Genomic DNA, 26,933 nt, shown 5'->3' on the forward strand with positions numbered 1-26,933 from the left:
AGTAGGGGAACAAATTATCAAATTAGAAGCCTGTACCTGTACTATGCGAATTATAAAAGCATGCATGCTCAGACCATACCATATATCCAGCCCTTTCAGGGGTTCGGTGAATCATATCTGTAAAACCATCATGGGCCCAGTCCCATCACCACCTTATTATAACACATCATCATATATATACATATCTACCCAGCCCTCTAGTGAGGGAATGGAGAAAAATATAGTGAATTGTGCACGATTACTATTCCTAGTCCAGATGCGATAAAATAAGTGTTACAGTATACATGAGTATAGTAGTGAGAAACAAAACACAGTTTAAATCATTAACGGAGACTCAATGAAGTCTTCAGGTGAATCATCCCTGGATATTAGGGTAGAAAGTATCTGACTTATACCCTCTAAATGTCACTAAGGACTATGTAAAAGGGAGTTTTGGAAATCTTAGACATATACCATTATGAAATATCTTATAGCAGTCCGAGCGTTGGTTGCCTCAGAGTCTTTATTTTTTTTACAAAAAGAGCTTAGTTGAATCAATTGTTATACACTCATATAAAAGACTCGAGGAGTAGGAGTTTAACTACTTTAAAAGTCTTAGCATCCAGAAGTAATCAAGAGTCCTGAAGTCATATTCAGAACCTAAGAGTGAAGTTGCCTCGAAGCTTTCATCATCCATAGCCTACATCTAAGACATGCCAAAAAGGAAGAGAAAAGATAGGCTTTACATACCTATGTCAAAAACAAGCCAAGAGAGCGCTTCACATACCTCTTATGAGTTACTCTTTATCCTGTTCGCCTCGTCATCCTTTGAACCTATTAACCATGAAAGTAATATGAATATCAAACACTCTTAGCTTTCCAGCATCTTAGGTTTCACCCTAGTATTCATGGAATCTATTTCCTTGTTTGTCTCCTCGACTAGTTCTTTAATTAGTTAAGGCATTAACGAAAATTGGGCAGCACCTCCCCTATAATGTGCCCTATCCAAATTTCCAATTAGATACCTAAAAACTAAATCCAACCAACAACAACAACCTGCAGAATATGTTTAAGCAATTCACACCAACAATATACAACATAATCTCCAAACGACTCGCTCAAAATTATGATATCAAATAGGGTGTCTAGCCTTTATTTTGTAACACCTTTAATTATACAAAACGAGGTTTTATGTGGATGCAACCAGAAGAACCCCTACACCTTTTAGAACAAATTTAGTCCCTTCAACAAAACACCACACCCCTACAGAAGCACCTCACAAGCACAACCCTTTACTTCAATGATAATTCAACTATAACGACTCCAATTTAGTTTATTTCGAACATCAAACCTCTCTATGATGTTTTCACATTTACAGATAATTAAACAACATATAATACACTTATTAACAATACCATAAACTCAAAATTAAGAGGAGAAACCTTATCTTACCCGAAATTGGCCAAATCTGCCAAATTGCAACTCGGAACTTCTCCAAACGTGCTGAAATTAAGCGGGCTGTTTATGTCCCTTCTACGCTGCACAAAATTGGAATTTTTTGTTATAAAACACTATTATATAACCATGGTACACCTCAAATAATTAATTCACGGAATGAAACTCGGAGGCTTACCTTGGCAGCCCTCAAACCCGTAGCCCTCCTTTCCTTGTCTCCAATATTTTCCTTTAGCTTTGTCTTGTTTGTTCCAAGTGTAAAGCTGAAGTTATAATTCCGTAGATATAGTAATATACATATATACAATTCCACGTGGTTTAGTAATACCATAGATAATTAATTTGAGGAGAGAAAGTTAGAAACCTACCTTAGTTTCTTCTAAACCATGGCTGCCTCCTTTGCTCTTCTCATGTTTTTCCTTTCTTTTTGGCTGCAGTTTTGGATAGATAATGTGACTAAGAGTCACTTAACATATAGATATATGTTGCCTTAGGGGGGTGACATGTGTCAGCCCCTAAGGGTGACACGTGTTCGGCCTCCATTGGGCCAATACATACATGCTGCCAATAAGGTGTTACACCCCGCACTCTTGAGCTCGGAACATATTCTTAAGTTCCTTAGACACTATCATCTGATCCGGATAAGCTACGACACTATCAAAAAACTCTAAGGAAAGAAAATTGTGATACCTCGCGAGAAGGGAGGTTGGAGATAGAGTCATAAGAATCCGGAAAGAGTTGGAGGCTAAGAAATGAGTCATACGACTCGATTTACCTACGTAAGCCACTAAGTTAAGAGTCTTACACACTTAAGTTTCTTAAGGATATATCAATCTTACATAGTGCGGGTTACATAGGCTCTTAAAGTGAGACGAAATTATGAACCCGCGAGGAAGGGAAAAAGATAACGCATGGCAGCCAATGGAGGAGCGACACGTGGCAGCACCTCAAGCAAGCAGGTGATGCACCTACTTAGGGTCAAGTAGGTGATGCAGCTGCTTGGGGAGGTGGACCCCGCTGCCACGTGGCAGCCCCTAATTGCCAGCATGACACAGTGGCCAATCATGGCTTGATACGTGTCACCCTAAGGGGATAACACGTGTCACCTCCTAAGGACACCTACACATATGTATATTGTGAATAAGGGGCTGCTGATTATCCCAAAATTTCATCCAAAACTGCAGCAACAAATAAGAGAAAACAAACCCTAGAGCTAAGGAGAAAATTGCGACGGCTTGGGAGAAAAATAAGGTAAGTCCCGATTTCGTCCTGTAAATTAATTATATAGCGTATAACACAATGATATGGAAGTATTAGTAGTATAAAATTAGAGTTTGGTGCAGCAAAAAATGGACAGCAAGCTGCCACGATGTTACAGCACGCTGAAAAAAAGTTCCGAGGCGCGATTTTGGCGAGTTCTAGCCAATTTCTGGAAAGGTAAGTTCTTCCACTCTAATTTAAAGTTTATGATGTTAAATTAAGGTGTATTAAACACCTTAGGGGATACTGGAAGTTGTGGAAAAGGTTTGAAAAGTTCGGCATTCGAAATAAACGAATTTGGAATCACTATAGTTAAGTTGTTGTCGAAATAAGGTGTTGTGCGTGTGGGGGCTGCTGCTGCTTGTGTTGTGGCGTGTTGCAGGGTCTAAAAGTTCTATAAATGAGGTGTGGGAGCTTCTGGTTTCAGCCACATGACCCTCCACTTTGCAATTAAAGAATTCGCGAAAGAAAGATTAAAGACTCTAGTTTTGGTATCTTAGTTTCGAGTGAATTGTTGGGGGTTTATATGGTGTAATTTTGGTCGTAATTTGTATATGTATGGGCTGATGGTTCTATTGTTTGTTGGATGCAGGTTCTAAGGACATGGTTGGGATTTCGGATAGGGCACATTATAGGGGAGGTGCTGTCCGATTTTCGTTAACGCATTAACTAGTTAAGGAACTAGCCGAGAAGGCGAGCGAAGGGACGAATGTTATGAATACTCATGGGTAGTCTAAGTTGCTGAAAAGTCCAAGGTTGTTAATACTTGCATTACTTCCATGTTAAATAGGTTTCGAGGACAACGACGTGGAAGTGATTAAGAGAAGTCCATACAAGGTATGTGAAGCTTTCTTTTGGCATGTTTTTGGCATAAGTATGTAAAGCTATTCCTTCTTTTGGCATGTTTTGGTATAAATATGTAGAGCCTATCTGTTCTTTCCTTTGAGCATGTGTTAGATCTAAGTGACAAGTGATATTTGTATGAAGCTTGGGGTAACTCTATTCATGAGCTCTGAACTTGATTCATGATTCATAATTCGTGTCTATTGTTGAATGTTAAGACTCTTAAAGTAGTTAAGCTTCCATTACTCAAGTCTTCTATATGCTAAGAAGTAGTGTATGTAAAGTTATTCTTCCTCTCTTTTGGCGTGACTTAGATGTAAGTATTGTGTATATAAAGTTGAATTTATTATACTCTTAAAACTCTGAGTGTGAGTTAAGGCTTTTGTTCACTTCCTACTGATTAGAATTCTTGTAACAAGTTAAGTCATTACTTTTCAAGTCTCCCATGTGATAGGAAGTGGTGCATGTAAAGCTTGACTTTTTCTGCTTCTAGAAAGACTAGACTAAAGGTACTATAGGACATGGATTTGGATATAGCCCCATTTATAGATTCTGGTGGTAACTCATGACTTGTACCCACTTTTGAATGATAAGGGCCTTGAAGTAGTTGAACTATGACCCTTGAGCCTCTTATAGGTTGAATAGTGATGGGATGTGTAAGTTCCTATACCTAGGGGCTCTTGAACATGCTTGATGATGATATCTAAGGAATTTTTGATATGTTACAGAGTTTTACATGCACGTATATGCATTATGATATATACCTGGATCAGGCCGAATGTACCTCGGCATATTTTGCTATGTAAGGATCAGGTCGTACGTTCCACGACAGATTATACATTGTATGGATTGGGCCGTCGTACCTCGGCATTATTATGCATTATACGGATTAGGACATCGTACCTCGGCATTATTATGCATTATACGGATCGGACCGTCGTACCTCGGCATTATTATGTATTATACAGATCGGGCTGTCATACCTCGGCATTATTATGCATTATACAGATCAAGCCGTCGTACCTCGGCATTGTTATATGATATACGGATCGGGCTGTCGTTCCTCGGCATTGTTATATGATACATGGATCGGGTCGTCATTCCTCAGCATGTACTTTCTATATACAGGGATGGGCTGTACGTCCCACAGCATTAATGGTGTATATACACCTATCATGATAGATGATGTGTTTGTAACACCGAGTCCCCGAGCGGGCCGGATACGGTATGCGATAGTGGTATATATGACTTTATTTTTTAAGGTGCAGGTACAGTACCCTATTAAATGTTATACTTGGTTTCCTGCATCCTTGGTTCAGTTGTTGTCTCAGTATTATTATGCTTTACATACTCAGTACATATATCGTACTGACCCCCTTTTCTTCGGGGGGGGGGGCGCTGCATTTCATGCCCGCAGGTATAGATGTTCTTGTTGGAGATCCGCTAGCTTAAGGCTTCCACTCAGCTATGTTGGACGTGCTCTGCTGTTCTGGAGCCTTACTATTAATGCTAGTTATTGATGTATATGTTTATTTATTCAAGGGTACGGCGAGGCCCCTGTCCCTCCATATGATACAGTTATTAATCTTAGAGGTCTGTAGACATGTGTATGTGGGTTATTTGTAAGTTTGTTTCAGTTGCGCTCATACGACGTATTGCAAATATTTTTATGGTATGGCAGCCTCGTCGGCTCGCATGTCCTGTCCTGCTATGATACAGGTGAATAAGGCTATAGGTTTGTAAAAAAAAGTTTTTGACCTATTGGGGTTCGTGTATGGTATCACATCACACACGGTTCAACTTAAGGGTAGCGGATAGATACGCATAAGGGGGTCCAGGTAGGACCCCAGTCGTGGCCTACGGGGTTGGGTCGTGACATAAGGGGCTCCCACGTGGTGTGGGGTCCACCTTACCTAAAGCAGGTGGGTCACCTACTTGACACCAAGCAGGTAGGTCACATGCTTGCTTGAGGTTCTGCCACATGTCACTCCTCTATTGGCTACCATATGTCGTCTTTTCCCCCTCCTCGTGGGTTCGTAATCTCATCTTATTTTAGGAGCCTATGTAATCCATGCTACGTAAGCTTGGTATGTCCTCAAGTAGCTCAAGTATGTAAGACTTCTAAGTTAGTAGCTTACGTAGGTAAGTCTAGTCCTATGACTCATTACTTGGCCTCCAATTCTTTTCGGATTCTTATGACTCTATTTCCAACCTTCTCTACTATGGGGTATCACATTCTCCCTTCCTTAGAGTTATTTGATAATGTCGTAGCGTATCCGGATCACATGATAATGTCTAAGGAACTTGTATGACATTTCGAGTTTAAAAGTGTGGGGTGTAACATAGGGTCATTGGGAGCAGTACTTGTCTTTGGCAGAGTTTATGTACAACAACAACTACCAGTCTAGTACTCAGATGGCCCCATTCAAAGCCTTATGTGGTAGGTGTTGTCGCACTTCAGTTGGTTGGTTTAAGTCTTTAGAATCTGGGCCGTACAATACCAATTTACTTTGGGATGCCATAGATAGAGTCTGGGTTATTCAGAATAGGCTGAGGACAACTTAGAGTAGGCACCAGAGTTATGCTAATCGCAAGAGTTGGCTCTTGCACTTCTAGGTTGAAGATTGGGTATTCTTACAGGTGTCTCCCTTGAAAGGCATGATGAGATTTGACAAACGGGTAAGCTTAGCCCCAGGTATATCGAGATTCTAAGGAGAGTTAGAGAGGTTGCTTAGGAGTTGTCTTTGCCACTAGTATTTGCAGATATGCACGCTATTTCTCATATTTCTATACTGTGCTGGTACATTCCAGTTGAGTCTCACGTACTTTAGTATGATTCTATTGATTTGGTTGATCGTCTGACTTTTGTTGAGGAGCCAATTGCTATTCTAGCAAGAGGTGTTCGCCAGCTTCATTCTAAGTACATCCCTATGGGTAAGGTCTAGTGGCGCCATCGTTCGATCGAGGAGGCTACTTGGGAGTCCAAGTAGGAGATATAAGAGCAGTTCCCCAGCTTATTTGTCCCTCTAGGTATACCCTTGTGTTTTACTTTTGCGGGCAAAAGTTCTTTTAATAGTGGATGTTGTAATGACTCTCTAGGTCATTTTCCTAATACTACTTCCATTTTGTCTTTTAGAACATTCCTATAGCAACCCAAGACATTTATGACCTACTGGTACTGGTAGCACAACCGTCTGGTCATTCATTTGGGTTTTAGACTTGTTTCCCTATTTTGGAGATTTTATAACATGAAAAAAGTTGACTTCGGTCATAACTTTAGGAAAACTACCTAACAACATAATCATGATGGTTCTATTATCTCCGAAATGGACAAATTAGTCTAGGAACATGGTCGGCATGAGTTTTGAGGCAATCTATACGATTTTAGGGCCATTTGGCTCTTTTGAATATGAAGGTTAGCCTATGGTTGACTTTGGTCAACGTTCTTGGAAAATGCACTCGGACGGAAATTCTGACAACATGGTTAGCTCTAGAAAATAGAGTTTAGTCTAGAACGACCTTTTGTTCGATTCTTGAGACTTTTGGGTTCATTTTAACCCCATCGATGGATTTCAGTATTCGGAGATAGAACCCATATTTTATTGTTATGATCTATGATGGGAATTTGAACTGCACTGTCGATTATAAAATATAATTTCCAAGTAGATTCCATACACGATTTGTGTTTTTCAGACTCTAGGTGAGTCTGGAGCGTCAGAACCAAGGATTTGGTAATTGCTGAAATCTGGTGGTGCACCATATCTGGTGCACCCTCGCCTGTATTAAAGCAACCAATTTTAGCATTTACTTAAAAATTAGCTTCACTTCATTCCTCGATTTCTCCGTTGTTTCAAGCTCAAATTTGATGATATAAAGGTATAAGTTCAAGAGGTTTTTGTGGGGAATCTAGTGATAAGCTCAGAAAAATGAGGTGAAGATTCGTGTGAGATAAGAAATCAAATTTATCTATTGCTCTAGTGAATTTCGGAGTTGTATTTTGTTGAAATTGTGAAGGTTGTAACTTGATCAATTTAAACCATATTTGAGTGATATTTGAGGCTAGATTGTGGAGTTTTTCGCAAGGATCGTCATAGTGTAATTTATTTGAGTTGGAAGGATCTCGGTATTTTGGGATTAGACGATCAAGAAGCTACCATTTTTGACCTTTTATTAAAATTTTGCAAATTATGCTTGCATGCTCGTCCCACATAGTTTCCCACCCCGAATTATGTTATATTGTTTATTTATGCGCATGAGGTGAAATTTAGAACCAATTTTCGGGGTCAAGTCCAATATTTCAGACACAGGTCCCACATTTTTTATTTTAAACCCCAAAATTGGTCCATCTCCAAAAATCTTAAAATTAGTGTCCAACCAACCGTAACAACATTCTAATTATGCTTTTGGAAGCGTGGCTATGTTCCGAGGCCGTTCAAAAGGGAAAAGCCTCGACATAGTGATTTTGTTATACATGTACCTTTGTGCTTCGGAACGGCTTCTTAATATTCTTAAAAGTTGTCTTGTGACCCAGGTTATCCATAACATTATCAAATAACTCTAAGGAAGAGAGGATGTGGTGCCCCATAATAGTGAACATTGGAAGTAGGGCTATAAGGATTTGAAATGAGTTGGGAGGAAAAATAATAAGTCATGGGACTTGACTTGCTTGCGTAAGCTACCAACTTGGACGTCTTACATACTTAAGCTACCGGAGAATATGTTGAGCTCATGTAGCAAGGATGTCATAGGTTCTTAAAGTAAGACGAGATTATGAACCCACGAAAGAGGTAGAAGGAGGTGTAGCACCTACTCGGAAGCAAGTAGGTGATGCACCTACTTGGACCAAGTAGGTGATGAACCTACTTGGACCAAGTAGGTGACACACCTACTTGAGGTGGGCCTCACACTGCCACATGGCAGCAAATGAGTGGGCGCATGATTGAGGTGGCGCCCTAGGAGGCTTCCATGTGTCATCCCTAGGGGATTCCACCTATAACCTCCTAGGGATGTATATATATATAGGTGTTACATGCTGTATACACTTAATCTTCAGGAAAATGGACCAAAAAAAAGAGAAACCCTAAGAGCTAAGGAGAGAGGGGCGACGACTTTGGCCAAAAGAAAAGGTAAGGACCAATTTTGTTTTGTGAATTAATTATTTAAGATATCCTACGCTGATATAACAGTGTTTAATAACGAAAAACTTCTATTTGGGGAAGCAAAAATGTGACACAAGCAGTCCAATATGTTTCAGCACGTTAAGAGGATTTCCGAGGTGAATTTTAGTATGTTTCGGACAAGGTAAGGTCTTTCCTTTCAAATTTGCGTTAATAATGTTGTTATGGAGTGTATTACACGTGTTAAATGAAGTTGGAAGTAGGAAAATTGTATAAGTATGCTGGACGTTGTAAGAGAACGAAATTGAAGTCGTTCTAGCCTAGTTAAAATTGTTAAGGTTGTATAGTGTTGTTGTGATTTTGGCCTTTTCTTTGGAAATGGTTTTATGGAGTGTTGCAGGTATGGAATGTGGGCTAAAGTAGGTGTGGGTTCTTCTGTTTGCATCCACCTAACCCTCTGTTCCTCATTGTTAAATATTTTACAAATTAACGATTGAAAATCTTGTTTTGGTATCATAGTTTTAAGCGAGTCATTTGGAGTGTGTATTGCGTAATATTGCAGTGGGTTACTTGTATATGAGCTGGTGATTATTATTGTTGGTTGCCTTCAGTGGTTGAGGATGTAATTGGAAATTCGGATAGGGAAAGTTATAGGGGAAGAGCTGCCCGATTTCCGCTAACTTTTTGGCCGATTAATAAACTACTTGAGGAAGGCACCTAGGGAAATGATTCCTATGGATGCTTAGTTATGGTTTGAGAAGCTGGAAAGTTTAAGGTTATTAATGTTAGTATTACCTTTGTGTTAAATAGGTTCAGAAGGCGATGAAGCAGGAGTGGTTACGATTACTCGATAAAAGGTATGTATGGGGACAATTCCATTCTTAGAACCCCGAGCATGATTCGTACATTTTTTTCACTTCTTGATATTAGAACTCCTGCAATAGTTGAGTTATTGTCTTGTAAGCCTTATACGTGATGAAAAGTATTACACGTGAGGCCTATCCCTTCCTTCTCTTGAAATGGCTTAAAGTAAGTGAAACGATATGTGATATGAGTTAGGGATAGTTCCATTTATAGATTCTGGATGTGATTTATGACTTGTACTCACTTTTGGGTGGTAAGGGTCTTAAAGTAGTTAAACAACAACCCTCGGGCCTTATACATACTGAATAATGATTGGATGTGTAAGCTCCTATACTTAGAGGCTCTTGGATATACTTTATGATAATATGTTGAGAGACGCTTGATATTCTACCAAGTTTTATGTGCACGTATATGTATTATGATATATATGGATCGGGCCGAACATACCTCAACATATTTTACTATATAAGGATTGTGCCATCGATCTCGGTATGATATGTGGATCAGGCCGTCATTCCTTGGCTAGTACTTGATATATACATGGATTGGGCTGTACGTTCCATAGTGCTAATAATACACATATGCTCATGACGATAGAATGAGATAGTTGTTACATCGAATCCCCGAATGGGCCGGGTATAATACGTGATAATAGTATGTATGACCTTATTTTATAAGGTGTAAGTACGGTGAATAGATAACTGTTATACTTGCCCCCTGCATCCTTGTTGTAACTGTAATTTCTTTATAATACTGTATGCCTACATACTCAGTACATATATCATACTGACCCCTTCTTTTCGGGGGAGAGAGGGGTTGTATTTTATGCCCGTAGGTACAGATATAGGTTTTGGGAGTCCGCCAGCTTAGGATTCTGCTAAGCCAATTTGGAACAAGCTTTATTGTATCGGGGCCTAGTTTTTGGTACTGATCCTTAGTGTGTGTATTACATTTATTTATTTAGGGGTACGGTGGGGGCTCTGTCCCGCCATATATAGTCGTTAACACTCTTAAAGGTCTGTAGACAAGTGTGTGGGTTGTGTATGTATGTGTGTTCGATTATGTCCATATGATTTATGTTTTGGGATATTACCTTTACCGTGGTAGCCTTGTCAGCTCGCGTGTATGTATATAATAGGATGATCCCATATACTATGATAGCCTCGTCAACTTATATGGTATTCTACCTAAATGATAAGTCATGGTCTCTCTTAAGAAAGGCTTACTTATGGGTTATAGGTGTATACGCGAGTGTCCAGCTTGGGCACCCGGTCATGGCCTACTGGGTTGGTTCGTGACAGATTTGGAGCTTGCATGTTCGGCCTATATGTAGGCTATCACTTTCCTATCTTTAGATTGAGCCAAAATGTGTGAAATAATGTTGAGATTGATGGAATTTGGGTTGGGTAGCTTATCTGTATATCTTAGGTGTTAGACATCACGTTTAGACTTTTTATCGGGTTTTTGGATATATAGAAGCATGTGTATCTTGTCATTATTTGTCTGTATTGTTAGGACAGTTGAATGAGCATGCTGTTGATATTGTGGAGTATGTTTTCCTTAATATAGGTTGCAAATCTGCTTTAGTTGCCAAGGAGTCACTCCGACGGACTTAGATCCTTGTAGACTGGTATAGCGGGCTAGTTCCTAGTAGTTGGCCTTAGTTAGGAGATACCCTTGCTCTTAATAAAACCCTCATTCATAACTCAGTATAATCATGACTTTGAGATGCATCGGCAATACTAAATTTCTTGACCATTTGGCTTTGGCTCCGGTTCAAGTTTAGGCAGTATATTAGTTGGCACATTGGAGAGGAGATTCTCGATACTGTTGTTGTCTAGTTGGAAAGGAGAATATTAGGCACCACAGGATAAATTATTTGTGAGCATCCGGGTACCTAGTCCCTGCCTCCACTCTGAATTATCGGGGAGGATCTGGGTACCCAGCCCCGACCTTTGTCGGCTTGTTAGTATGACGAGCATCTGGATACCTAGTCCTGACCTCGATCATATTGATGTTTTACGACAAGAATCAAGGTATCCAGTCCCAGCCTTGACTGCACCGATGTATTATGTCAAGCATTCAGGTACCCAATTCCGGCCTTGGCCATGTTGGACATTTAGGCGAGCATATGGGTCCCACCCCTTGTTTGTTAACATTTAGGCAAGCATCTGGGTCCCACCCCTTGACCCCTAAGACACCCCTTATTTGTTAACATTTGGAGATTCTACATTTGGAAATGATACAGTGCTTCGGTTCTTGATATCGCAGATTCTTGGTTCCTAGACTTGGTAGTTTTAGTTATTTTGTGTACTCGACAAGATTATGGGGGTTTGTCTGCCTTTTTAATTTAACTTGCGCACGAGTGTACCTGCTGGGATTATGGGTGCCCATTTAGGTATAGTTAGCTGTAGTTCTTATGGACAGTACTCTTTTCATTTTAGATACTTACCTTTTCTTTTCGGTCAGCATATGATGTCTATAGGGTACCCTATTCTCTTGGTACTCATACTACACTCTACATCTTCTTTTGAGATATAGGACCGAGCACCAAGTAGCATCGTGGATAGATCAAGCAATTTGTAGTCAGCTTAGAAGACTAGGGTCAGCACTTGATGTTCTGGATCATTTCTGTGTCCTTCAGCTTGGATGGCCCATCTTTTGCCTTTTAGGACTAGCCAATTATTGTATATCTATTTTTGGTCCACTTTTAAGACTTGTACACATCTTTTATTTTGTAGCAGCTCTTTAATTGTTTATATCACGTTTTGGTTTACATTCACGTATTCTTTCTGCTTTTCTTCTTATTATTTTCCACTCTCGTATTGGTTTCCTCTCTCAAACCCATTACTTGACGTTCCAGGTTTATAGGTTAGCTTACTTACTAGTGGGTTATAGTAGATTCTATCATGACTTGAGGAATCAGGTCATGACAACTTGGTATCAGAGCCCCAGATTCGTTGCTCTCACTTGTACAAATCTAACTTCTAGTAGAGTCTCACAGATGGGTGCAGAGACATCCGTAGCTTATCTTTAGAAGCCTACAGGATATTATTAGGAATGATCTCTATGTTTCATTTCATGCATTCTTGTGACTTATTGGTTTCCTAAAATCTTATTTGTTTTGCTCAATCACAGAGATGGCTCATACGCGCGGTAGTACTAGAGATGATGACCCACCAGCATCAGGCAGGCTTAGAGGCCGGCCCCATAGAGTAGAAAGGGGAGAAGCACCAACTCCCAACCTAGAGATAGAGCCGGAGCTGGTAGAAGAGCATCAGGATGGTCCTATTCCTCCTAAGTCAAAGGGGCCACCACCAGCATCACAGCCCCCAGTCGCACCAGTTATGACCCCAGTACTACAGGCAGCAATTGTAAAGCTCTTCATGGGTATTAGAGTTGTACCACATGCCCCAGCCCAGGTAGCAGGCATACCATCACTATGGGATCTTCCATCCCAGCCAACACCTGAGGGTATGATGTATTTTTGGAGCAGACGATGTTAGGGGTATTTCATAGGCTATCACCCCTAATATTTTCTAGAGGCATTGACGAGGATGGAATGGAGTTCTTAATTACTTGTCAGGAGAAGCTCCATTCACTAGGTCTTGTGGAGTCAAGAGGTGCCGACTTCACTGCTCACTAGTTAAGAGGGGCATCCAAGCAGTGGTGGTGCTCTTATTTATAGTCCAGGTCAGCTGGGTCACCACCATTGACATGGCTAGTTCTCAAAGGTTTTCTTTGCTCGATATATTGCTAGGAGTGTTAAGGATTGACTCAGGGATCAATTTACTTGATTAGAGCAAGTCCACATGACGATTGGTGAGTAAAGGGCCATATTTCATCAGTTATCTCGATATGCCCCTATGATTGTACCCACTAAGAAGGAGCGGGTACTATCTTTTATAGTTCGATTGAGACCTTACTAGAGGTTGGGGACCGAGCACTTGGTTTTTGTGGGCTGCTCTTTTCTGGATGTTCTGGATAATGCCCGCATAATTGAGATTATTCATCGCTAGGTTAAAGGGTACAATGATAATAGGCCTAGACATCAAGAAAGCTACAGTGGGTCCCAATCTAAGGGTCACGACAGTTATAATAGGCCCCGCCAATGGTTCTAGTAGGATAGATACTTACAGGGTCAGTCCAACTGGCCTGTTCAGGCTGCCCTACTAGTAGTTGAGGGTAGCCAGCCCCGTTCGGGGGTTTCCACTACAGGTAAGAACTTGAGGGGATGAGGTTCGCTTTCTTCCTACTGTGAATGAGTTATCACGGGTCGTTCAGCTTTAGGATGCTTTAATTGTGGTTTCTGGAGCACTGGTCTAGTTAGTGTTCCAACCGAGCTAGACCATTGGTAGTAGCGCTACCTCTATTAGGAGGTATAGATCAGAGTTAGGGCCGCGATGATGGTCAATAAGGTGTTCGGGGAGGTCTTTCGAAAGACAGGTCAAATGGTAGGGAAGATAGTCATAGGGCAAGTTGACATGGCCTTTTCTATGCTGCTCCGACGACTATAGAGGCTAAGGCATTAGATGATGTTATTACAAATACTATCCTTATTTTTTAGCAGATTAATTCAATTTTATTTGATACAGGTTCTATGTTTTCCTATGTGTCTATATATATTGATACTCGTCTAGGTATTGCTTATGAGTCACTTAAGGTGTCGTTGCATATTTTGACCCTAATAAAAGATTCTTTAGTATTGGATCAGGTTTGTAGATCCTGTTTGGTGACTATTTAGGGGTATGAGACTCGGGTATATCATATTTTTCTGGATATACGATGTTATTCTGGGCATAGATTGGCTATCCTCTTATCATGAAATTATGGATGGTTATACCAAGATAGTTACCTTAGCCATGCCTGACATTCCCTCGGTCCTGTGGCAGGGTACTTATAGTCGCCCATGGACTGGGATCATATCCTTTATACAGGCTCGGTAGCTAGTTGCGTACGGGTGCTTGACATACATATCATATGTCTGTGATATTTCTAGCAAGGTCCCTACTGTTCATTCAGTCCCTGTGGTTAGGGATTTTACTGTTGTCTTCCCTACTGGCCTACCTGGCCTACCATAGAGAGAGATATTAACTTTGTCATAGATTTCTATCCAGGTACTAAGCTTATTTCTATACCACCTTACCGTATGGCCCCGATAGAGCTCAATGAGCTCAGTGTGCAGCTTGAGGATCTTGTAGGTAAGGGATTTATTAGCCAGAGTGTTTCCCCGTGGGGTGCACCCATACTGTTTTTTAAGAAGAAGGACTGGACTATGTAGATATGTGCTGATTATGGGTAGCTGAACGAGGTGATGGTAAAAACCCATTATTGTATGCCTCGTATGGGTGATCTATTCGACAAACTTTAGGGTGTAGCTGTGTATTCTACTATTGACTTAAGGTTCGGCTACCTCAATTTGCTGATTAGAGCAGCCGACAATCCTAAGACTGCTTTTCAGACTCGCTATGGCCCCTACAAGTTCCTTATGATGTCTTTTGGGCTTACTAATGCCCCCACAACTTTTATAGACCTTAAAACTTGGGTATTCAGGCTTTTTCTTAACTCTTTTATGATTGTATTCATCAATGATATACCGGTATACTCCCGGAGTAGGGAGGAGCACTCGCAACCCTTGAGGTTTGTGCTCTAGACTTTGAGAGATCAACAACTTTATGCTAAATTCTTAAAGTACGGGTTTTGGTTGGAGTTTGTGGTATTTCTGGGACACGTGGTGTCTAGGAAGGGTATCAAGGTGGATCCAACAAAGATTGAGGTTAATCGTGGTTGGGTTAGGCCTATACCAGTTACAAAGATTTGGAGATTCATTGGGTTGGCTCAGTATTATAAGTGCTTTATCAAGGATTTCTCCACTATTGCAGCCCCATTGACCTATTTGAGCAGCCAGAATATTCCCATGGCGAGATATATACAGATCACCACAACTTATAATGCATTATGATTCAGAGGGATCTTAATTCTAGACAGCAGCGCAAGATTGATTTACTGGCCGATTATGACATATCTATCCTCTACCAACAAGCAAGGAAAATGTAGTAGCGAATGTCTTTAATCAAAAGACGGGGATTATGGGTAGTTTTTGCCTACTATTCTATTATGGGGTGACCACTAGCCTTAGACATCTAGTATTTGGCTAATAGGATAGTCAGGTTGGGCATCTCAGATTCTAGATCGAGGATGGGGCATTGGTATATCTTTGAGAGAGAGTTTTGTGAGGTGAGGATACTATAGTTTGATAGTCGCCTTTGTGTCCTTATAGTTGGAGATTTCATTCTATTGATCATTCTCGAGGCCTATGATTCAAGGTACTCCATTTATTTGGTCACTGAGAAGATGTATCAGGATTTGAGACAACATTACTGGTGGTATGACATGAGCAGAGATATATCTGGGTATGTATTCCATTTGAGTTGCCAGTAGGTTAAGATCGAGCAACAGTAGTTTGGTAGAGTTTTTCAGAGATTAACCATTCCTGAGTTGAAATGGGAATGGATTACTATGGATATGTGAGGGATTTCCTCGGACACCCATAGGTAATGATTGTATTTGGGTCACTATTGATTGATTGACCAAGTTAGCATATTTCTCACTAGTACAGTCCAATTTTACTGTAGATTATCTAGCTCGAATCTATATTCAGAAGTTGGTCTGTCTGCATGAAGTACTGGTGTCCATTATATCAGATAAGGGATCTTAGTTTACATCTAGTTTCTAGAGGGCCTTTAAGAGAGAGTTGGGCACCCGAGTTGATCTTAGAATAATATTTTATCCACAGACCGACGGTCAGTCACAACGTACTATTCAGGTTTTGGAAAATATGTTGCGAGCTTGTGTATTAGAATTCTAGGGTCATTAGGAGCAGTACTTGCCTTTGGAGGAGTTTATGTACACCAACATCTACCACTCTAGTACTTATATGGGCCAATTTGAAGCCTTATATTATAGATGTTGTCTCACTCTAGTTGTTTGGTTTGAGACTTCAGAGCCTGGGTCGTACAATATCGATTTACTTTGAGATGCCTTAGCTAGAGTTTGGGTTATTTAGGATAGGCTGAGGACAGCTTAGAGTAGGCACCAGGGTTATGCTAATCACAAGAGTCAAGCCTTGCGCTTTGAGATTGGATATCGGGTATTCTTGCAGGTGTCTCCCTTGAAAGGCGTGATGATATTCGACAGACGGGTAAGCTTAACCCCAGGTATATCGGGCCATTTGAGATTCTGAGAGTTGTAGAGGTTTCTTAGAAGTTGTCTTTGCCACCAACATTTTTAGATATGTACTCTATTTCTTATGTGTCTATGCTGTTCTGGTACATTCTAGATGAGTCTCACGTACTTCAGTGTGATTCTATTGTGTTGGATGATCACCTCACTTTTGTTGAGGAGCCGGTTGTTATTCCAGCTAAAGATGTTTACCAGCTTCGTTCTAAATCCATCCCTATTGTTAAGGTCTAGTGTCTCCATCATCTAATTAAGGAGGCTACTTGGGAGACCAAGCACGAGATGCGGGACTAGTTCCCCAGCTTATTTTGCCCTCCCAGTATACCCTTTTTTCTAATTTCGCGGATGAAAGTTCTTTTAGTAGTGGATGTTGTAATGAACCTCCAGATTACTTTCCTAATACTGCATCCGTTTTGTCATTTAGAGCATTCCTATAGTAAACCCAAGACATTTATGACTTGCTGGCGTAGGTAGCACGACCGACTGGTCGTTCGTTTGTGTTTTAGACTAGTTTCCTTGTTTTAGAGCTTTTATAATTTGAAAAGTTTACTTCGGTCATAACTTACAAAAAAACGACCTCAGAACAGAATTCTGATGGTTCCATTAGCTACGAAATGACCAAATTTGGCTACGAGCATGGTCAACATGAGTTTTGAGGCAGTCTATACGAGTTTGGGCCATTTGTCTCTTTTGAATATGAAAGTTAGCCGATGGTTGACTGTGGTCAATATTCTTGAAAAATGCACTCGGACGGAAATTCTGACAACATAATTAGCTCTAGAACATAGAGTTTAGTCTAGAAAAACCTTTTGTTCGGTTATTGAGACTTTCAGGTTCATTTTGACCCCATCGATGGATTTCAATATTCGGAGGTGGAACCCACATTTTATTTTAACAATCTATGATGGGAATTTGGACTGTACTATCAATTCTACAATATAATTTCCAATCAGATTCCATACACGGCTTGTGTTTTTTTTACTCTAGATGAGTCCGGAGCGTCAGAATTAAGGATTTGGTAATTGCTGATATATGGTGGTGTATCTGGTGCACCCTAACCTTTATTAAAGCAACCAATTTCAGCATTTTCATAGGGAATCTACAGATGAGCTTGGAAATGCGAAAAGAAGCTTTGTGTGAGGTAAGAAATCAAATTTAGTTACTGCTCTAGTGATTTTTGGAGTTGAATTTTGTTGAAATTGTGGAAGTTATAACTTGATCAATTTAAACTCGATTTGAGTGACTTTTGAGGCTAGATTTTGGGGCTTTTCGCAAGGATCATCATAGTGTAATTTTTTTGGGTTGAAAGGGTCTTGGTTTTTCGAAATTAGATGATCAAGAAATTCCCATTTTTGACCTTTTATTCAAAATTTGTGAATTATGGTTACATGCTCATCCCGCATAGTTTCCCACCCTGAATTCTATTATATTGTTCATTTGTGATCGCAGAGTGACGTTTAGAACCTATTTGTGGGGTAAAATTCAAAATTTCAATTGTGGGTCCCATATTTCCCGATTTAGATACTAAAATTAGTCCATCTTTGAAAACAATGAAATTAGTGTCTAATCGACTGTAACGACGTTGTGATTCTATTTTTTGCAGTGAGACAGTATTCCGAGGCCGTTCGAAAGGAAAAAGACCCGGCATAGTGATTTGAAGCTCGTGTGTTCGGCCTACAGGTAGGCTACGATTTTCCTTTTTTAAAATTAAGCTAGAATGTGTGAACTCCTGTTAATATTGATGGAATTTGCGTTGGGTAGCTTATTTGTATATTTTAGGTGTTAGACATCATGTTTAGACTTTTTATCGGTGTTTTTGGGTATTTAGAAGCATGTGTGTCTTGTCGTTATTCATCGGTATTGTTAGGAGAGTTGATTCAGCATGTTATTGATATTTTGTAGTAAGTTGGCCTTAATGTAGGTTATAAACCTGCTTTAGTTGTTCCAGTATTACTCCGACAGACTTAGATCCATGTAGAATGTTGTAGTGGGATAGTGTCTGGTAGTAAGGCTTAGCTAGGAGATACCTTGATCTTAATAACACTCTCGTCCATAACTTGGTATAATCATGACTTCGAGATGCGTCGGCAATACTAGATTTAATGACTATTTAGAATTGACTCTGGTTTAAGTTTTGGCCGCATATCAGTAGGCATATTGGGGAGGAGATTCTTGATACTTTTGTTGTCTAGTTGGAAAGGAGAATATTCGGTACCATCGGATAAATTAACTGTGAGTATCCAAGTAACTAGTTCTGGACTTCGTTCTGAATTATAGAGGATAATCCGGGTACCCAGCCCTGACCTCTGTTGGCTTGCTAGTATGATGAGCATCCGGTTACCCAGTCCTAACCTTGATCATATTGATGTGTATGGCAAGCATCAAGGTACCCATTCCCGACCTCGACCACACCGATGTATTATGGCAAGCATCTAGGTACCCAATACCGGCCTTGGCCATGTTGGACATTTGGGCGAGCATCTTGGTCCCAATCCTGGCCTCAATCCCTAAGACACCCCTTATTCGTTAACATTTGGAGATTCTGGGTTTGGAAATGATATAGTTCTTCAGTTCCTGACATCGCAGATTCTTGGTTCCTAGCCTTGGTAGTTTTAGCTATTTTGTGTACTCGGCGGACTTATGGGGATTCATCCATGTTTTTATTTAACTTGATCATGAGTATCCCTACTGGGCTTATGAGGTCCCAGTTAGGTATAGTTAGTTGTAGTTCTCATAGAAAGTACTCTTTTTAACTTTAGATGCTCCTATTTAGGCTTAATCCTCTTTTTCATATTATTTTTACCTTTTCTGCTCAATCAACCTATATTGTCTACTGGGTACTTGTTGTCTTAGTATTTATACTACACTCTGCATCTACTTTTGTGATGCAAGACTGAGCACTAGCTACCATCGTGGATAGATCGAGCCTGTTGCAGTCAGGTTCAAAGACTAGGGTGAGCACATGCCTTTTTTGGATCATTTCTGTCTCCTTCAGTATGGATAGCCCGTCTTTTGCCTTTTGACACTAGCCAGTTGTTGTATATATATTTCCAGTCCACTTTTGGGATTTGTACTTGTCTTTTATTTTGTAACAACTCTGTACTTGTAACTTCTAAGTTCTAGGAAGGATCTTTAGTTATTTATATCATATTTTGGTATACTTCCGCTTATTGTTTCTGCTTTTCTTTTTATTATTTACCACTTTGGTATTGGTTTCCGCCCTCAAACCAATTACTTGATGTTTCTCGTTTACGGATTGGATTACTTACTGGTGGGTTATAGTAGGTGCCATCATGACCTGAGGAATCAGATCATGACACAACATGATCATAATAATATCTTAAAATGCATGGAACATGAAATTTTTGACTTGACATAAAATCATGCCTTTAAAATCAACTTTTTCATGAGCATGCATGCATATAAATGACATAGGGGGAACTGAGTACGTAAGAGTTCAACTAGCTTGACAAAGAACAACTTACTACTTTAGGCTTGAGTAGAGGGAAAGAGGTATGGGTATATTCTCATCCTATCCGCCTCCGCCTCCCAAGTAGTACTTTTTACTTGTTGATTTCTCTATAATACTTTGACGGAAACAATTTCTTTGTTCCTTAAATTCTTAACTTGCCAGTCTAAGACTTCCACAAGAACTTCTTCATAAGTCAAATCCTCCTCAATACTTATATCTTTCAATAGCACAACAGAGTATGGATCACCCACAAACGTCCTCAACATAGACATATGAAATACCGGGTGAACCATAGCTAACTCAAGGGGCAAATCTAACTCATAATCCACTTTTCCAACACGTCTCAATATATTGTAAGGTACAATGTATCTAGAACTTAATTTCCCTTTCTTGCCAAAACGCATTACACCCTTTATGGGTGAAACTACAAAATTGACCCAATTATCCACCTCAAATTCAAGCTCTCTTTTCCTAACATTGGAATAGGACTTTTGATGTCTTTGAGCCATCTTCAACCTCTCCCTTATGAGACTTACCTTCTTCATAGAATATATCACCAAATGCAGACCAATCAAGGTCATCTCACCTACTTCAAACCATCCCACTAGGGATCTACATCTCTTCCCATAAAATGCGTCGAAAGGCGCCATTTAGATACTAGAGTGATAGCTATTATTATAGAAAAACTCAATTAATGGAAAGTGTTCATCCCAACTTCCATTAAAATCAATAACACATGCCCTTAACATTTCCTCTAAAGTTTGGATCGTTCTTTCAGCTTGACTGTCGGTTTAAGGATAAAAAGTGGTACTTAGCTTAACCTTTGTACTGAGACCCTTTGAAACGACTTCCAAAAGTGTGAAGTGAAGTGTGTACCTCGATAAAATATGATGGATAAGGGTACACCATGAAGTACCATCTCATGAACATACAACTTTGCATAATCTTCCAGACCATAGGAAGTCCTAACTGGTAGAAAATTAGTCGAGTTGGTCATCCGATCTACAACAAGCCAAATGGAATCATGTTGCTTCTCAGTACAAGGCAAACCTATTACAAAATCCATATTTACATCTTCCCATTTTAAAGTAGAAACTTCAATATCTTGGGCTAGATCTTCTGATCTTTGATGTTCAACTTTAACATGTTGGCAATATGGACACATAGCTACTAATTCCGCTATGTCCTTCTTCATGCCATTCCACCAGTACACTTCTCCAAGCCTTGATACATCTTGGTGGAACCTGGATTAATCAAATATTGGAAACTAGGAGCCTCATTTAATATCAACTCTCTCAACCCATCAACATTGGGTACACACAACTGACCTTGGTAACGTAGCACACCATTCCCTCTTTGGAAAAAGCCTCAATATCTTTTCGGTAACAAACTTCTTTAACTTAGCCAATATTGGATCTTGGTCCTGTTTGACCTTAACATCCATTACAAGACACGATTCTGAATCATTGTGAACGAGAATACCTCCATCATTAGAATCGATCAAATGCACACCTAATCAATTATTTCTTATCTTTTTCAAAATGTGCCAAACTACTTATGGACAATCTACTTAGTTCATCAGAAACCACATTTGCCTAGCTCAGATGGTACAACACACTCATATCATAAACCTTCAACAATTCAACCCATCTCCTTTGCTGAAGGTTCAAATCTTTTTGCTTATACACGTATTGTAAACTCTTGTTGTTACACCCCATACTTTGGTACCTTGGAATGCTTCTTAAGCTTCTGAAGTTTCTGGGAAGGCTCTTAAGTTTCTTAGAAGTCATCATGTGAGTCGGATAATCTATAACGCTATCAAATAATCCTAAGGAAAGTAGAAGGAGATACTCTATAATAGAGAAGATTGGAAATAGGGTTATAAGAATCTAGAAGAAGTTGGAGGTCAAGTAATGAGTCGTAGGACTTGACTTACTTGTGAAGGCTATTACTTGGGACATTTTACATACTAAGCTACTTGAGGATATATAAAGCTTGCGAAGCACGGATTAAATAGGCTCTTGAAATAAGATGAGATGATGAATCTACGAAAGGGAGTGAAAACTAGTTTTCGAACTTACGAAAGTCAAGCAAGCAGGTGACAAACAAGCAGGTGACTCACCTACTTGAGGTGGATACCCACATTCCATGTGGCAGCACGTGAGCGGCCTCATGGTGGGAAATGGCACCCTAGGGGGATGCCATGTGTCACCCCTAGTAGATGCCATGTGTCACCCTCTTAAAAAGGGTATATATACATGTAAAGATGACTAATCTCTCATCTTTTCTTCATTTTAGACTTGGAAAAAGTTAGGAGCAAACTTGAAAGAAATAGAGAGATCTACGGCAGCAACAAATAGGGTAAGCCCTCTATTTTCGATTCGGAAATTAATTATTTAGGGTATTCTATGATTAAAAAACTGTGTTTGACCATATAAAAAATTTATCGTTGGGGGCAACGAGGAGGTTTTTGTTCTTGTTAAGAAACCCATTTTTGAATAGGACTGCTGTTAGTAATACTAGTATAATGCCTTGTGTAGAGCTTCGTTTCGAGTGATTTAAGATGTTTTGGAATTCTATTTCATAGGGATATAACTTTAATTTAGCCTCAAAAATCCAGTTTTGCCTTTCTCTTCTCAAAAAAGGGTGATGAAGTATGGGGGAGTTGCTGCCCAAATTTTATTTTGGAAATCCTACACGCACTACTATTGGTATTTTGGGCATATCATTTTGTAAAAAATTGTTGTTGGGGTGATTCAAAATTTTATGCGACCTTAAGACACATGTCTATAACTTTCCTTGAGTCCACAAATCCTGTTTCCCTCAATTATCCCTTCGAAACTAAGCGACAATACAAGACAGCAGGCTGTCCAGAATTCACGTTTTGACAGTTTTGGCGAGTTTGATGAGTTTAACATAAGGTAAGGTCTTCCCTTACATTTTGAAGTTTATGGTGTTGTTATAGGGTGTATTACACACCTTGTATGCTGCTGGAAGTGTAAAAATGTCATAGAAATATTTAACGTTCGAAGCAAGCTAAATTGGAGTCGCTATAGTTAAATTGTAGTCGAAGTAAGGTGTTCTGCTTGTGGTGTGCTGCTGCAGGTGTGTGGTGGTGTGTTTCAGGGCCTAAAAGTATTATAAAAGATGTGTGGGGGTTTTTGGTTGCATCCACATGACCCGTCATTTCGTATGATTAAAGGATTTGCGAAATAAAGACTAGAAACCCTATTTTGGTATCGTAATTTTTAGCAAGTTGTTTGGAGCTTATGTTGGGTAATGTTGCCATGTTTTAGTTGTATATGGACTGCAGGTTGTTGTTGTTGGTTGGCTGTAGTGATTAGAGATCTAATTGGAAATTTAGATAGGGCATGTTATAGGGGAGGTGCTGCCCGATTTCCGTTAACTCCTTTACTAACTAAGGAACTAGTCGAGAAGGCGAGCGAGGAGATGAGTTATATGAATACTCGTATGTAACTTAAGATGCTAGAAAGTCTAGGGTTGTTGATGCTCGTATTTCTTTCATGTTAAGTAGGTTCAAGAGACGACGAGGCAAACGTGTTAAGAGTAATCCGTAAGAGGTATGTAAAGCTAATATTTCGTCCTTTTGGCATGTCTTTGGCATAAGTACGTAAAGCTTATTCTTTCTCTTGGCATATTTTGACATAAGTATGAAAAACTAATATTTCTTTTGGCATGGTTTTATGAAACAAATATATGACTTTTTTTTGGTTGTAAGAAAGTTCCTATTCCTAGAGCCACTAGGATGGACAATTTCTTGGTTTCCAAAGGACATTTTATTGAGTTTTGATACGAGTATATACTTCCAGAAGCTCCATTTTGATGTAATCCATAGTGACTTTCAAAAGGTACTTAATATGATTCTTCTCTTGACTTTCAACGATAGCTTATTTTAATTATTCTATTAAGCCCCATAATATATCTTGAAATATGGAAACGATTTTAGAAAGACTATTTTGACATAGACCATCGTGACATCTGAAAGACATGCACTGTGATTATCGCTCAATTTCTCTTGTATGACTTGGCATCGGAGTTATGCTATTGAGTCTTTGGAAATGTTTTGTATTTTATATTGCATATAGCTTCTCACTACTCCACTCATGGATGTTTTAATAATTCCTTCACCGAGCCCGGGTCAGGTTTTGTTATCGTGCGTACTTCTCTGCATTGTTCGTTGTGCCCCGATGTGAGGGGGAAGGTACAACCTATAATGGGTTTTTTGGAGTTATGATGTGCTATGTACAATATGATATGATATGATCTGGTATGACTATCTGATATGATATGATCTGTTATGGAGATATACCCTACTCTAGAGTTATGATGTCTTGTGGCACCAGTGAAGGGGCGGCGACCACATTTTGTATATTTTCACCGAGTCCTATAATGGGGCAGGATATGGCATATGTTTTTCTGCATACATTATTTGTGGTTATGAAAAGCATTTTGATATTCTGGATATTTTGCTCATTTTTGCTCATTTTTGCACATTCGGCTCTGGTAATGACTTTAATTATTACAGTCCATGCTATATATACTCGGTATATTTTCCGTACTAACCCCTCTTTCTTCGGGGGGCTGCATTTCATGCCCACAGGTATAGACGCTCGGTTTACTGATCCACTCTCCTAGGACATCCACTCTGTTTGTTGGCAGTGCTCCTTGTTCGGAGCCCTATTTTGGTACTAGCATTTTGTTGTACATTTGTACATATTGGTTAAGGGTACGACGGGGCCCTTTCCCGCCATATGATATAGTTAATACTCTTAGAGGTCTGTAGACATATGTATATGGGTTGTTGTGAGTTTGTTCAATTGTAAATGCTTTTATGAAATGGAAGCCTTATTGGCTTGCATGCCCTTTCATAATATGATATGAATGAAAAAGGCTACATGTACATGAAAATGTTATTACCTACTGAGGTTCTTGTGTATAGTTCTTATATTTGATAATTAAGTATACGGGGGTCCAGGTCAGAACCCAGTCGCGGCCTATGGAGTTGGGTCGTGACACTTGTAGTCGGTGAACATATCCACATGGACACCATAAAGATAGTGTCTCCAAATTATCAAAAAAACACAACCACCGCTAGACCAAGATCATGGGTTGGGTAATTTCTTTCATGCATCTTTGGTTGTCCAGAAGCATAGGCTATTACTTTACCATGTTGCATCAATACACAACCAAGACCAACCCTTGAGGCAACATAATATACAACAAAACTATCGGATCCTTCCGGCAAGGTCAATATAGAGTGGTAGTGGGATGATCTTTCAGCTCTTGAAAACTCTTCACATGCTTCCGACCATTGAAACTTCACCCTCTTTTGAGTTAAATTTGTCAAAGGTGATGAGATCGATGAATTTTTACAAATCTCCTATAGTATCCGGCTAGGCCAAAGAAACTCCTAATATCCGAAGGAGATAATGGTCTAGGCCAATTCTTAACCTCTTCGATTTTCTTAGGATCTACCATAATTACTTTACCATACACAATGTGACCAAGGAAATCCACCTCCCTTAATGAAAATTTACATTTGTTGAGTTTTGCAAAAAGTTGCTTATCTGTTAGAATTTGCAACACAATCGTCAAGTGATTAGAATGTTCCTCTTCATTCAGAGAATAAACCAAAATATCGTCAATGAATACAATCACAAACATATCTAGATATTGTTTGAACACCTTATTCATTAAGTCCATGAAACCCACGAGAGCATTGGTCAAACCAATGACATGACTAAAAATTCATAATGGTCATACCTTATCTAAAATGTCATTTTGGGAAAGTCACACTCTGTCACCCTCAATTGGTGATAACCAGAATGAAGGTCTAATTTGGAGAAGTAAATTGCCCCTTGCAATTGATCAAACAAGTCATCTATCCTTGGAATTGGATACTTATTCTTGATGGTTACCTTATTAAACTACCGATAGTCAATGCACATACGTAGTGAACCATTATTCTTTCTAACAAACAATATGGGAGCACCCCATGCGGATATACTTGGACTAATGAAACTCTTGTCAAACAAGTCTTTTTATTGATCCTTCAACTCCGCCAGAGCCATCCGGTAAGGAGGTATGGAAATCTGTTGGGTATCCAGAAGAAGGTCTATACCAAAATCAATCTACCTTTTGGGAGGGATACCGGGTAGATCGTCTGGAAAACATCTAGAAACTCACTTACAATAGGGACCGACTCTAAGATAGGGACTTCAAAATTTTCATCCCTAACCCTCACAAGCTGGTAAATATAACCCTTGGAAATCATCTTCTAATCTTTAAGGCATGAAATGAATTGACCTTTAAACACGGAGTTACTATCCTTCAATTCTAGGATCGGCTAATTTGGGAATCGAAACTTAATTACTTGGGTTTTATAATCAATAGAAGCATAACATGCATATAGCCAATCCATCCTAAGGATAACATCAAAATCGGTCATCTCAAGCTCAACTAGATCACATAGGATAAATTTATGAAAGACCATAACTGGACATCTTCTATAGACTCTTTTAACCATAACTGACTCTCTAACGAGAGTATAAAGGGAGAAAAGATCTAACAATGTCATGGGATTAACATCAAATTTTAGGGCCACATAAGGGGAAACAAAAGATAAATTTTCACCCAGATCAAGTAAAGCATAAACAACATAGTGAAAGACTTGTAATATACCA

This window comes from Solanum dulcamara, chromosome 1, assembly GCF_947179165.1.
Source record: "Solanum dulcamara chromosome 1, daSolDulc1.2, whole genome shotgun sequence".
In the NCBI taxonomy this organism is placed as follows: domain Eukaryota; kingdom Viridiplantae; phylum Streptophyta; class Magnoliopsida; order Solanales; family Solanaceae; genus Solanum; species Solanum dulcamara.